Here is a 13,416-nt window from a genome sequence, read left to right as displayed (position 1 = left end):
TTTGCTGTGGTCTGGGGAAGCCCTATGCTCTGTTCAGGGTCTGAGTCAATCTCCCTTCTTGCTGTGTGTTCTGGAATTTGCGGGATCCTGCTTCTCTTGAGGTGTCTGAGCTCCTTCCCCTGCCCCTCCATAGGAGCTGGGATCTGGGGTGGGGGAACTAAAGGTAATGCACATTTAAAAACATGAATTCCAGAAAATGAATAGTTAGGATACATCTAACCCCTGTGTAGGAAAAGAGGGGCTTGCGAGAGTGTGGGGGAAGGACCCAGTTTGGAGGAGGGGCGGGCTGTGTGGACCTGGGACATGGCTCTGGAAGCCTGGCTGAAGAGGGGAAGGAGTCCCACCTGGAGCTAGGTAGCAGGAATGAAGGGCCCAGCTTTAGCTACATAAGTAAGTAGAGTGCGGCCCTCCAGTAAGCTGTTGCCTGTGATATGTATAGAGCAGCGTAGGGCAGGAGACAGCAAGGAATAGCTTCTTACAAGCTAATGGTTTCTATGGTGCTAACTAATGGTTTGATGGGAAGGGGTGGGGGAGCTTAAATGTTGGAGTGGAGGGGCCTACATCAGTGGTTCTCAACCCAGGGTATGCGCACCCCTGGGGGTACTCAGAGATGTTCCAAGGGATACATCAACTCATCTAGAGATTTGCCTAATTTTATAACAGGCTACAGACAAAGCACTAGTGAAGTCTGTACAAACTAAAATTTCATACAGACAGTGACTTGTTTATAGTGCTCTATACACTGAAATGTAAGTACAATATTTATATTCCAGTCAATTGCTTTTATAATTATATGGCAAAAATAAGTAAGCAATTTTTCAGTAATGGTATTCTGTGACACTTTTTTGTATTTTTAAGTCTGATTTTTGTAAGCAAGTTGTTTTTAAGTGAGGTGTAGCTTGAGGGTTTGCAAGACAAACCAGACTCCTGAAAGGGATATAGTAGTCTGGAAAGGTAGAGAGCCACTGACCTATGTGTTGTGGGGCAGAGGTGGAGAGTAAGAGAAACACCAGTCATCTCTCATGTGTAAAGTTACTGTGACAACTATGGTTAGGGCCCAACCAAATTCACGGCCACAAAAAACGCGTCACGGTCCGTGAAATGTGGTTCCTCGTGAAATCTGGTGTTGTGTGCTTTTACCCTATACCATACAGATTTCATAGGGGAGACCTCAAATTGGGGGCCCTGACCCAAAAGGGAGTTTGAGGGGTGGCAACGTTATTTTAGGGGGGATCGCAGTGTTGCCACCCTTATTTCTGTGCTGCCTTCAGAGCTGGGTGGCTGGAGAGCAGCAGCTATTGGCCAGGCACCCAGCTCTGAAGGCAGCGCTCCGCAAACAGCAGCACAGAAGTAAGGATGGCAATGCCATACCAGGCCATGCTTACTTCTGTGCTTCTACTGGCAGTGGCTCTGCCTTCAGAGCTGGGCTCCCAGTCAGCAGCTGCTGCTCTCCAGCTGCCTGGCTCTGAAGGCAGTGTCGCAGCCAGCAGCAGCGCAGAAGTAAGGGTAGCAGTACTGCAATCCCTCCTCCCCCCACAATAACCTTGTGACTCCTCCTCCCCCAACTGCTTTTTGGGTCAGGATCCCTACAATTACAACACCCTGGAATTTCAGATTTAATTAGTTGAAATAATGAAATTTATGATTTTTAAAATCCAATGATCATGAAATTGACCAATATGGATGTGAATTTGGTAGGGCCCTAACTGTTATATGGACCATGGATTAGATTTCTCTCACCAGCCCTGTGAGTAACTACAATTTGGAAACATTTCAAAGTATGACCATTATCACCATTCCTCTGCATCAAGCATATAGGAGTGGGAACGAGCACTGAGGACTCGCATCACAACTGTGTGGCCTAGTCAGACTGGAACTATTCCTAGCTCTGTCACTGGCCAGTTGGGTGACCTTGGGCAAGTCATTTTGGCTCTGTGCCACAGTTTCCCAGGTATAAAATGAGGATAATGATGTAAAGTTCTTTGAGATCTGCTGATGGAAATCACTATATAAAAGCTAGGTCTTGTGATTATTGCCTGGCCATAGTAGCATATTGGCTGCAAACCTACATGGGGCCTACAACTGTCTGAATGACCATTAACTCCTTCCAACAAACACTTTTTTTTTTTTTTAACTCTAGGAAATTAAATGGCAAAAAAATTGATTAATGCAGAGGTAAGGTTACCTGGTGATGGCTTGTGCACTTCCCAGACATAAAATTCAGCAAAATTTAGACTTCTGAAAATCAGGAAATATAGTTAATGTGTAAACACTTGGGCAACCTTAACTCTGCCCTCTTTGAGTGATGCCCCGAAACAGCCATAATACATGTACTTGCACTCTGTCTTTTCACTGTAATGGACAGGCATCAACTACTCTTGCCTTATGCTCAAACACTGAGCCTCTTCCCCCAACAGAATACCACACTTATAAAAATTTAATAGCTCCTTCGTACCCTTTTAGAACCCCTTCACTCTAGCAGTATCCTGGGCACAAAACCTATACTTTCCCTCATCTATCGTTAAATCCACAGACTGTTCTCCTGTCCCACCTCATGACTGACAATACCCATGGCAAGAAGACCCCAGTGCCCTGCTACTGATACAATCTACACAATTCTGTATTGAAAAGAAGCAGACTGGAACCCAAGGTACATATGGGCCCCCCACTACAAGAAGGATGTTGAAAAACTGGAAAACATCCAGCGGAGGGCAACAAAAATGATTGGGGGACTGGAACACATGACTTACGAGGAGAGGCTGAGGGAACTGGGATTGTTTAGTCTACGGAAGAGAAGAATGAGGGGGGATTTGATAGCTGCTTTCAACTACCTGAAAGGGGGCTCCAAAGAGGATGGATCTAGACTGTTCTCAGTGGTAGCAGATGACAGAACAAGGAGTAATGGTCTCAAGTTGCAGTGGGGGAGGTTTAGGTTGGATATTAGGAAAAACTTTTTCACTAGGAGGGTGGTGAAACACTGGAATGCATTACCTAGGGAGGTGGTGGAATCTCCTTCCTTTAGAACTTTTTAAGGTCAGGCTTGACAAAGCCGTAGCTGGGATGATTAAGTTGGGGATTGGTCCTGCTTTGAGCAGGGGGTTGGACTAGATGACCTCCTGAGGTCCCTTCCAACCCTGATACTCTACAATTCTCTTTCCTTTAATATGACAAATGAGAGGGACTCAGACCCAGATCTCATATCACAATCACAATTCTAACAAGCTGCTGCAACTAATTCCGCCACCTTCCAGTACAGCTACACCAAACATGGTGAATGCAATTGGAACTCATGCAAATAATTGCCAGTTCCAAGGGGTCAGAATTAAGGTTGCTTGGGTATTTACCTTAACACTATTTCCTGGTTTTTCAGAAATCTGAGGTTTTACTGACCTCCATATTCTGGAGCTATTACCAGGCAACCGTAACTCTGCATTAACAAAGTGTTTTTTCCAATTCAAATTGTACTGTATGTGTGGTGTTGATTGGATTGTCCTCCACTGGGCACATCTGTTTGTATCTGTCATAGTATAGCTGTTCATCACGTACACAGGTAAAGTTTGAATGGCAGCTGTTTTTTTCTTCGGTTCTGGATCCTTCTCTAGGTTAGAGGTTTTTCTCTTTGTCTTCACCCACCCCGACCTTAGCTTTGTTAAAAATGTATATCTTGAGGTTGAATACTGACTCATTAGAAATAAAATGAATGTAGATTGCTGCGAGAATTGTCTCCTGTACTGTGTCCTGTGGCTACTCCCATTCTGGGATGTGTTCCCTGTGGATAGGGGCAGAAGAACTTGTTTAGGCCATGTCAACAGTGCAAACTTTGGTTGATGTAAGTTTCAGTGGCACAAAGTTCCCACAGTTAACATGTAGCTCAGGCACGTGCGTGCTTGGCCGCTTACATCAGCACTTAGCATCAACAAGCACTTCTGGTAAATATGCAAAGTGTAGTGCATCATGGATAGATATTCCAGTGTACTATGCACCACTTGTCGGTGCAGTGCCTTTTGAGAGATTTTCACAATATGTTGTGGAGTAGAAATCACTCTGGGAGCTGGGGTCAAGTTCTCATCATGCAACTGTCTCCAATACATAATGCCATCCCTATCTCATAGCTTTCATTTTTAAAAAAAAAAAAAAAAAATCCCACAAACCTGTGTGGTGCTTGTCGCTTATCTGTGGCAGAAACATGGAGCTCACGCAGCTCTGCACTGTTGTCACAAACATTGCAAACACAAAATGCATGATTCTCTGGTGTTTATAGAACCACAGGAAGTACCCCAACAACAGACATGACAATTTCTTAAGCACACATTTTTAAGGGCCACAGTGAAAAACAATTCCCATTGTTTGCATTCGCAGAGGAGCTACAGATGAAGGACTACCACTTTTGGGCCTGAGAAATGAGTACTGACTGGTGGATTGCATTGTAATGCATGTTTGGGATGATGAGCGGTGGTTTCAGAACTTTCAAATATGAAAGGTCATGTTGCTGAATCTGTGTGCAGAACTTGCGCCAGCCGTCCAGTGCATGGCACCAGAATGAGAGCTGCATTGCCTGCTGAGAAGCAAGTAGTGCAATGCTGGATTGCCATAGGTCAATGTGAAATCATTTTGGAATTGGAAAATCCACAGTGGGGGCTGTTGTCATGCAAGTGTATAGTGTACTAATCGTCTGGTATGCAGGATTCTGACTCTCAGTAATGTGCAGGACATCGTAGATAGATCTGCAGCTATGGGGCTTCTGTACTGTGATGGGGTGATAGATGGCGTACATATCTGTATTTAGGCCCCAGCCCGTCTTGCCACAAAGTACATCAATAGAAAAAGGGCTGCTTTTCAATGGTTATGCAAGTGCTAATGGATCACTGGGGATGCTTCACTGTTACCAGTGGGGGCTGGTCAAGGAAGATGAATGATGCTCGGGTTTTTAAGAACAGAGGACTATTCAGAAAGCTGCAAGCAGAGACAGGTTTTTCCTGACTGCAAATGGTAATCTACCAATGTTGAAAAGCCGATAGCGATCTGGCTCACGAAGCCATACACCGGCCACCTCAACAGTACTAAGAGAGGATTCTGCTACTGTCTCAGCAGGTTCAGAATGAGTGTTTACTCACATAATTAGATTTCAGTGAGAAAAATATCCCAATGGCTATAGCTGCCTGTGTCTTGCATAATATTTGAGAGGCAAAGGGTGAAAAGTTGCTCTCATGGTGGAGGTGGAGTAGCTGTTTGCTGAGTTTGAACAGCTATACATGAGGACTATTAGAAGAGCTGAACACACAGCTGTTCAGCTGATGGAGTCCTTGAAAGCACTTTAATGATCAGATACATTAATGTGCCATACCTGCCCTGAAGTTTTGGGGAGTGTTAGGAATTGTAATGTACATTACTGAATATCACACTGTCTTTTAATTAGCCTATGTATTATGTGGTGCTTACAGTATGTGTATAATTATTATGTATTTTCCACTAAAATTGCGAGTTCTGCAGTCCTGTTCAGTTACAATGAATGTGTGCTTGTGGCAGCACGCTGATTTCTCACTCCTGAGGGTAACAAAGGCATAGCTGCTACTGATGTTCTGAAGCTGTAGGGGCCCGTATGCCACTAGCCCAGTGGTGCCAGCCAAAGTCACTGTGGAGTGGCATGAGAAAGTGTTCTATTATGAAAGAAGAACTAAGGCAGCCATCCCTAGAAAGCTTCAGGAGAGGATTGCAGAGTACCTTCATGAAAGTTTCATGGAGACCTCTCAGGAGAACCCAAGGGACATCCCTCTGTACATGAACTACTCTGCATGTTCCTCTCCCCCTCACCCAACCCTACAGGGAAACGAAAAGCAGATAACACTACCGCTGTTTGTTGGCATCTCCAATCTTGGCTGCAATGTATAAATGAAAAGTTCTTCTTCGAGTGATTGCACATATGCATTCCACAATAGGTGTGCATCCTTGCCACGGGCACCGGTGCTGGAAGTTTTCCCCCTAGCAGTAACCCTAGGGGAGTGCCCCTAGCAACCCCTAGAGTGGCACTTCTATGGCATGGTGTAAGGAATGCTGTGCGCTCCACCCCACCCTCAGTTCTTTCTTGCCGCCAGTGAAGGTGCATCAGAACTGCTCTGCTCCAGCTTGGCTGCAGCTTCCCTCTTGGACTCTGTTAGTTCATAGTTAGTAGTACCTGTAGTTTAGTGTTCGTTTAGCGTCGTGTGACACTTGCAAGCCCAGGACCAGGCTGCCTCCTCCATGCCAACCTAGCGGCACTCCACCTCATGGTGTGGCTGCTCAATGGTTAGGCCAGGAGGAGAGGACTTGCTCAGAAGGGGTTCAGCACATTCTCCTGGAAAGCAGATGGCCCTCCACATGTCTGGCCTACCTGGCAAAGTGGTCTCGGCGGGCAGCTGATCAGGGCTTTTTGCCTGTGGCCGCTCTGATTCAGCTCATTTTGGATTACCTCCTTTACCTTAGAGCCCAAGGCCTATCACCCTTGTCCGTCAAGGTGCACTTGGTGACCATATCAGCCTTCCACCAACCAGTGCAGGGCCACACGGTGTTGTCCCATGCTTTGACTGGCTGATTCCTTAAGGGGTTGGATTGTCTCTTCCCGTATGTTAGGCCCCCCAGTGGGATCTGAACTTGGTGCTGACCAGGTTGACAGGTCCCCTATTTGAATCGCTAGCTACATGCTCCTGGTCGCACCTCTTGTGCAAGGTAGACTTCCTGGTGGCGATCACATCGCTAAACTGGTCTCAGAGCTCCGGGCCCTAACCTCTCAACCCCCATAAACTGTGTTCCATAAGGATAAGGTCCAGCTCCGACCACATCCCTCATTCCTCCCCAAGGTGGTTTCCACCTACCATATGGCTCAGGACGCTTTCCTTCTGGTGCTCTGTCCCAAGCCCCATGGGTCCAGTGAGGAGCGCCGCCTCCACATGCTGGATGTGAGGCGGGCTCTGGCCTTTTACCTAGAACATACAAAGCTGTTCTGGAAGTCCTTGCAGCTATTCATCGCCTCGGCTGAATGCATGAGAGGTCAGCCGATCTCCACTCAGCGGCTCTCCAACTGGATCACCTCGTGTATTCATACCTGTTACAACCTGGTGGGAGTCCCCCCGCCTCTGATTGTAAGGGCGCACTTGTCTAGGGCGCAAGCCTCGTCGGCTGCCTTTCTGGCTCACATCCCCATTCAGGACATTTGTAGGGCTGCCACATGGTCTTTGGTTCATACATTCACCTCGCATTGTGCGATCATCTCCCAAACCAGGGAGGACGTTGGGTTCAGCAAGGCTGTGCTCCATCCCAAGTGTCTGAACTCCTACCCACCTCCAACAGATATAGCTTGGAATCACCTATTGTGGAATGCACATGAGCGATCACTCGAAGAAAAGACAGATACCTTTTCTGTAACTGGTGTTCTTCGAGTTGTGTTGCTCATGTCCATTCCACATCCCGCCCTCTTTCCCCTCTGTCGGAGTTGTCTAGCAAGAAGGAACTGAGGGCGGGGAGAGCACACAGCGCCTCTTATACCGTTCCATAGAGGCTCCACTCTAGGGGTCGCTAGGGGTGCTCCCCTACGGGTACTGCTAGGGGAAAAACTGACACCAGTTGTGGAAAAGATGTCTTTTAGACATCCACCACCGTTAAATTCAACATGCAGTTCAGACTCTGCACTGGTACCAGCATGGCCCCAAAGGGATCAGACAACTACTCTGACCAGGGAAGCACCACTGGTTCATCCTGCACTCTAGAGCAGTCTGAGACTTGCATCTTCCCAGAAGACATCTTTGCTTTCCTTTGTCTTCAATCTCATTTCAAGTCTGACTTTAGAGAGAGACATTGTTCATATCAGAAGAAGATACCCCCTTGAGGACATGGGTCTGCTCTCCTCTTCCATCTGCAAACCTGAGTACCCATCCATTGATACCAGTGGTTCAGCTGGTTGACCAAGAACCAACCTTCTCGTATGGTAAATTGGAGAACTCGGATGAGACTTCAACCCTACATTGGGAAGTGAGTCTGGATGGAAGCTTGAGGTTCCGTTCTCCGCCCAGATATGATTTTTTCTAAGGGATGAGTGTTCCCAATGTCATGGGTTACACCCCAACCAGTTGACCCCTTGGATTGGCATTACTGGGGTCCTGGGACCCTTACTCTTGGCAACCGGTTCCATGTGTGCACCTTATCTACCCTCTCCTAGCCAATACCAGCCAGCTCTCGGACTATGAGGAAGAGGAAATGGAGCTGGATCCAGCGGTTAAGACAGATCTAGCAGCTATTTCATTGTCTTCCTTGAATGATATGGTCACCCCATCTTTGTCTCCACCTGACAATCACAGGTAATATGAGGAGCTCTTGCAAAGAGTGGTGTCCAAGCTCCTGATCCAGCTCGAAGAGGTTCAAGAATCTCAACTTGAACAGTTCACTGCAATCCTGGGGTTCCGGTCAACAAGGCTATTATAGACCCAGTCATGGTAATATGGCACATTCCCACTTCCTGCAGTCCCACCCCAAAAAAGGCTGAGAAGTGCTATTTTTGATCCACCTGTAGGAGTAAAGTTTTTGTTCACACCCAGCACCTAACTTGGTGGTGGTGCAAGCAGCTACTGAGAGATGCAGGCTGCAACACCCCAAACAGCACCTTTAAACAGGGTGCTAAATGCCTCGACCTCATAGGGAGAAAAGTTTTCTTCATGAGAAGCTCCGATTCAGAATTGCTAACCACTAGATCCTATCACAATTGGTGAAATAGTATTTTGCTACGTTGTTGGACTTCAAAGACCTATTCTCTTAGGAGAATAGAGCCCAATTCTGGAACTTAATTGGTAAGGGTGGAATAATTGAAGACAAAGATCCCAAGCATTATTCTGGACAACTGTGAGAAAACTTTTGGGAAACTGGCAGATCACTACATCTCTATCATTTTAGGTTTACGAACTTTGACTCACTCTTTAATGTATTTTACTTTCTTTAATCTCTCAACTTTTATTACTTTTCTTAGCTAGTAAATCTTTAGTTTTACTAGAGAATTGGCTGCCAGCGTTGTCTTTGGTTTGAGATCAAGAATACTAAATGATCTGGGGTAAGTGACAGTTTGGGATTGGGAGTAACCTAATGTAATATGATTTTTGGTTTTAATCATTTATCACAAAGTTCAATTTGTCTGGGTGGCAAGATGGGGTAGGGGGTCTAAGGGGACTGTCTGACTCCATGATAAGACTGGTATAGTGATCCAGGAGTTCACATTTGTTACTGGCATGGTGAAATCTAATGATAGAATATACCAGCTGTTTGGGATGTCTCCCCTTGTTTTCTGACAGTCTGCCCTGAGATAGGCACTCACAGTTGTGAGCCACTCCAGGCAGCATGACAGTGCATATGAACTGTTGAGGTTCTCTTGGACTCCCAGCCCATCTCTAAGGGCTCATTCAGCTGCCCTGGACTGGATTTATAAGAGTCTGTCAGGCTAAGAACTGATGCCAGGATCAGAAGCTCATGGGATAGGAGGGTACTATAGATTTTGAAATTCATGGATCTGAAGACTACTTTGCTACACAGCCTCTGCAGGAGGTATGGTGTCACAGGTTCCATCTGGTTCTCCAATAAGGACTGCCTATAGTCTACAATCTCTCTAACCCTTGAATGCAAAGACAACAGGATACCTGGAATCCTTCAGAGAATTAAAAGGTGCATTGCGGAGAAGATGCAAAGCCTGTATGTCCTGTTTCAGATTTAGAGCTTGTTATGGCAGGCTGTGAGAACCACTTTGATATTCCTTGAATCTGACACCATTAACATGCTGATGGATCTGTGCCTCTGATCTCTCATAGGAGGAAATTTTGTTAGCATATATTTGGACTCTGGGTTACCTACCTTCAATTATAACTAGTTTGTGGTTCTAAGCCAGGAAGGAGACTTTCCAGGTGTGCTTCTGGCTCTACTATGCAAGACAAAGTATCTGGGGTTGGTTAGTGTCTTTGGTAGGCCCTTTTATGTGCAGTAGAAACACAGAGCGGCACCCATCCTTTGCTTTATTAAGCCTGCCTTGGAACCAAGGACCGCATGAGTTCAGTGGAGTGTTTTGCCCAGCATCTCATAAGATCTCAGCACACATACCTTTGATTTCTCTCATCTTGGTAGGAACAGTTGCTCCTAATGATTCAGACAGCATCATCTACACTTAATGGTGTATGAGGTTTGCTTCCTGGCCACAATGTGAATGAGTTTTGCTACCTGTCATATAATCTGGACAGTGAGATTCATTGTATTTGGCTCTGGGATCCAGAGACAGAACTGTTTCTAATTTTCAGAAGTGTAGGAGTCCCCTTCTGTGCCTTAGCCATGTATGTCTCTTTACACATACCTGTGGAGACAAAGCTGGCCTCTCTCAATAAAACTAAACTGTACCTTACCCCTTGGTCTTCCTATGGCAGCAGGTGTTCCATTAAATTCCTAGCTGTCATCATTATTCTCCCTGAATGGTTGGGTGTCTCTTCGTGTGTAGACATGAACCTCCATAGAGTGTCCACATGGCTCTTCCCTAATAATTTGCATAAATGGCTACTTTCCTACTATTTAGAAGACGTGTGGTCGCTGAAGTCTTGATATATTCCAGACCTGAAAACTTTCCTGAAATGGACAGGTTCCTTATTGGTGCAATTACATGATAGCTCTAATACCAGGCCATATCTGAGGCCTCAGCATGGCTCTTCGTTACTTTACCAGCTTTTATTGACATTAGGAACACCGGAGCCACAATGTCTCAGATGCTTTATTTCGTAAGACACAGACCACCAAAGAGGTGTTTGCTCTAGTCCACCAGTTCTCAAACTGTGGGCCCGGGACCTCAAAGTGGGTCAAAATCCCATTTTAATGGGGTCTCCAAGGCTGGCATTAGACTTGCTGGGGCCTGGGGCCGAAGCCCAAGCCCCACTGCCCAGGACTGGAGGTGAAGCCCAGGTTACAGTCCCCCTGTGATGGGGTTGAGACTCACCACTGCAGCGCCTCCTGTTGGTGACTCTCTGGGAATTAGCTCAGTCCATGTGGCGCGCCCTCCGTTGGTGGTGTCCCGTCCATCTCTCACCCTCTGTTGGCGTCCGGACCTGCGTTGCTCCCTTCTCGCAGCGTCCTCTTCGGGACACCACCCCCCAGCAGTACCTCCTAGTCCACACTCACCCCCTTCCAGGCGGGGCGGGAGGGGGAGAGGGCTAAACAGCAGTCCTTCTGCTTTGTCCCAGCTACCATGGCCAACCACACCCCCAAAGTCTAACCCCTTCTGTCGGGGTTGGATGCAGTCTGCTATGGCCACTTCTAATGGCTGGATGTAATACAAGGAGAAAAGGGGGGGACCCAGGCCCACCCTCTACTCTGGGTCCCGGCCCAGGGATCCTCTGGCTGCAGCCTCCCTGCCCTCCTTCACTCCCCTTGTCCACCTCTCCTTCCTGGGCCGTTTCCCCTTTAGCCCCTTTGCACCTTGTGGGCCCTTCTATCAGGGCCTGCAGCCTGGCAAATATCAGGCTGGAGTTCCCTTCTGCTCCCCCAAGCCTGCCCAGCGCTGTGCTGTGCTGTCCCAGGTGCTGGTCTCCTCACTCAGGAGACAGACCTTCCCCTTTGAAGGTCTGGGAGAGACTCCCTGCCTCTTGCCTGGGCAGCCTTTATATAGGGCCTAGCCTGGCCCTGATTGGCTCCCCGCAGGCCCTCTCTGATTGGCTGCCTGTCTGCGCAGCCACTCTGGCCTGCTGTAGCCTAATCTGGCCTAGGGGTGGGGCACCCCCCCACACACACACACGCATGGGGCTGAAGCTCTTTGGTCTCGGTCCCTCCTCCTGGGGTTGGGTAGTAATTTTTGTTCTCGGAAGTGGGTCATAGTGCAGTGAAGTTTGAGAACCTCTGCTCTAGTCAGTGGTATCCAGGAAATTTCCTGTTCATACAGTTCAGTGTCGTCATTGGATGTCTCCAATATCTCATCTACCAAGGAAAGATGATGTATTGATAGCATATTTGAAAAGAGTTTTTCACTCAATAGTACAAGTGCAAGGGATCCATTTTATATTATCTTGTTCTACAAGTGGGGTAAATATCCCTGGGAAAAGTTTTGAGGTACTCTGCTTGTGTATGGTTCTGATCCAAAGACAAGCAAGTTGTAACATCAATATTGCACTCCTTTCCTACACCAAGAGCAGGAACTTGTTACGAGGTTTTTTGAATATTGGTCCAATTGGTACCAAGTTGATGTCATTCGCTATGATTCGAGATGGGCAATTCTGTCATCAGTATCATGGTGTTTGGAAAGCAAGACTTTATGGATATTAATAGCAAACATCTGGGTCCACTGCCTGTGAGATTAAGGCAGAAGTCTTCACGCAGGTTCATAGTTTCCTCTGGTCAACACCTTGACTCTAGATTGCTTGGTTTCTTGATTGTTATGCTGAAGTCCTAACAGAAAAACGAGTTTGTGATCAGTCAAACCTGCTGTGTCTTGAAAGAGATCTCTCATCTGGGCAGTGGACCTGATAAAGTCCTCGGCGGCTGTTTTAGACTGTTTAAATGAAGATGCCATTCTTGATAGCTTAGCCATTAGGCATGTATCTCAGTAACTATCTCCTTCAAGTTGCATTTTTACTGAACAAGTGGTCCTGCTCACATCTCTGTCCCAACAGACTAAAATGTCTGAGATTTCCATATCTTTCAGACTTCTAGAATGTCTGTGTGTTCCTGGGCCTCCTTTACGTTCAGGGAGAACAGGTATCATATTTTTGCATATTCAGAGCTTATCTACAAGTTTCCCCCATCACTTGGAGAAATGGAGCTTAACCAAGGAGCCAATCCATCAAGGTCCAAAGGTCCATTTATCACACTACGTCAATCACAGTTACTATGACCTGACAGGGCCTTTATATTCCTGGAATTGTCAGTCCTCATCTAGGACAAAGACAACATCCATGTCATGTTGTCTTCATCACATCCTGTTGTATGACTGATGCTGCAGATGTGTGTGTTTTGGCAAAAATTTTCCTTCATTAAGATGTCTCTTGGGATAGCAAGATCAGTCACTTCTATTCACTCTTGACCTGGCATCCAGAGCTGATTTTTCTTTGACGGTTTTGCTGTGCTTTTTACCTAAAACTCCTCAGCCCACCTTCCTGAGGGTATACTAGTTAAATTCACTCAAGTGGAAATATACACAAGCCACTTGAAGAAATGAAGGTTGCATACCCTGTAACCACAGTTTTTTGAGATGAGCCTCTGCCTTTTCACAGTCCCTGCCCACCTTCCCTACTTCTTCAGAATTCCCGAATTAGTGGAAGGAACTGACTGGTGGTTGGGGCCACCTCAATTTTGTACACTCAGAACCTTTCAGTATGTGAGGGAATGGGAGGGGGTGAGTGGGCCCCCGATAGTGACTGCTTTTGAGAAGGTTCTAGAAGC

General features: G+C 46.7%; 1 protein-coding gene across 4 annotated transcripts in view; it reads left to right on the top strand.

Annotated features, from left to right (window-relative positions):
* SAMHD1 (SAM and HD domain containing deoxynucleoside triphosphate triphosphohydrolase 1) overlaps positions 1–13,416 on the top strand; it is a 75,639-nt gene that overhangs the window by 13,738 nt on the left and 48,485 nt on the right. The gene's annotated exons all lie outside the window — the stretch shown is intronic.

Source organism: Dermochelys coriacea, chromosome 13, assembly GCF_009764565.3.
Source record: "Dermochelys coriacea isolate rDerCor1 chromosome 13, rDerCor1.pri.v4, whole genome shotgun sequence".
NCBI classification, from domain to species: Eukaryota; Metazoa; Chordata; order Testudines; family Dermochelyidae; genus Dermochelys; species Dermochelys coriacea.
The sequence above is the reverse complement of the archived record's forward strand: the minus strand, read 5'-3'. Positions and strand labels throughout refer to the sequence as shown.